Source organism: Nanorana parkeri, unplaced genomic scaffold, assembly GCF_000935625.1.
Source record: "Nanorana parkeri isolate BGI_ZX_2015 unplaced genomic scaffold, ASM93562v1 scaffold4055, whole genome shotgun sequence".
Lineage (NCBI taxonomy): Eukaryota > Metazoa > Chordata > Amphibia > Anura > Dicroglossidae > Nanorana > Nanorana parkeri.
The window spans coordinates 8,025-9,679 of record NW_017310322.1 but is presented as its reverse complement, the minus strand read 5'-3'; the positions used below and the strand labels follow the sequence as shown (position 1 = coordinate 9,679).

Sequence of the window (1,655 nt, the reverse complement as noted above, 5' to 3'; positions counted from 1 at the left end):
TGTGGGCACGGTATGGGGTGAGGGAAGGCACTGTGGGCACGGTATGGGGTGAGGGCAGGCAGTGTGGGCACGGTATGGGGTGAGGGCAGGCCGTGTGGGGGCCTGGTGCGGAATGAGGGAAGGCCGTGTGGTGCGGGATGAGAGAAGGCACTGTATGGGAACAGGGCAGGCTGGGCGGGGTGAGGGCAGGTTGCGTGGGGGCTGGTACGGGATTAGGGAAGGCCGCGGGATGAGGGCAGGCAGTGTGGGCACAGTATGGGGTGTGGGCACGGTATGGGGTGTGGGCACGGTATGGGGTGTGGGCACGGTATGGGGTGTGGGCACAGTATGGGGTGTGGGCAGTGGCTTCTCCTTGATGGATTAGATCCGACAGATGCACCGCGCTAATCAATAACACGTGACTACTATGGCGCTAAGTATCGTATGGATCAGATATAACCGATATCACAGAGTAAAACGCGTCTCTCGTTGTAATATCTCCCGCAGAGATTCCGCGCAGATTGCTCATTAAACGTCCACCGGAAATTGATGCAAAAAAAAAAGTGGCGCGAGATATAAACAGCCAATCGGTGACGAGTCCTTCTTATAAAACTATCGGTGATCAATACAAATAAGAGCCGCATGGCACTCGATCAATACAAATATCTCATCGGATGTAAGACCATCGTGTGCCGGGCTAGACGAGGACAATTCAGTGACCAATCAGAGTACGCGCTTCACAGATATTAGAACGATCAATTACCCGATCAATCATTACCCGATCAATCCATATTTTTGTGATCAATAATAAGTCCTCCTCATGTCTGTGGTGTGCAAACTCCAGGTGGCCGTGACACACACGCCGCACTCGCCAGACTTCCACAATCCCGGATCACAAGCACAGTGAACGCTGCCTCCTCCTCTCCGTGCTCTGTCACTAGGAAGGTTCCGGTACCGGTCCGATCCCCGGAGAGGAGAATAAACACAAATTGTGTCATGTGCCAAAAACAGAGTTTTATGTAAAAAAAGATTAAAAACACCGACAAGTGTCCCAGAAAAAAATATTCCAAACCGTCCCGGACAAACGCGTTGAATAACCACACACGTAAAATCCTTCCGGCTTAGCGTGTCCCAACCTCAGAGCGTGTCCCCATGTGATAGCAAAAGAAGTGACAGGTCCTCTTTATGGAGACATCAGGGGTCTCCAAGACCCCCTAATGTCACCTAAGGACCCCCAGAAGAAGCTGATGAAGGCGAGATTGGCTCCCTCAGCTTCTCTCCAGCGTCTGAAGCCGGAGAGTGACACGAGAATGCGGGAAGTGCTGTCATATACAGGAAGTGCTGTCATATACAGGAAGTGCTGTCATATACAGGAAGTGCTGTCATATACAGGAAGTGCTGTCATATACAGGAAGTGCTGTCATATACAGGAAGTGCTGTCATATACAGGAAGTGCTGTCATATACAGGAAGTGCTGTCATATACAGGAAGTGCTGTCATATACAGGAAGTGCTGTCATATACAGGAAGTGCTGTCATATACAGTGGAGGGAGATGGTGTACTGACCTCCCTCTGATCCCCTGTGACAGAGCCACCATGCTGGTCCTGGGCTCGCACCGGGCACAGTGGAGCCCGGGACCAGCGGGGGGGGGGGGGGGGGGGGGGCGCGCGCGCAC

The 1,655-nt window shown here is 52.7% G+C and overlaps 1 protein-coding gene across 1 annotated transcript in view; it reads left to right on the top strand.

Annotated features, from left to right (window-relative positions):
• The window catches only part of DVL2 (dishevelled segment polarity protein 2), a gene marked incomplete at its 5' end in the record, with an annotated part of 23,475 nt that overhangs the window by 14,443 nt on the left and 7,377 nt on the right, over positions 1-1,655 (top strand). The window lies entirely within an intron of this gene.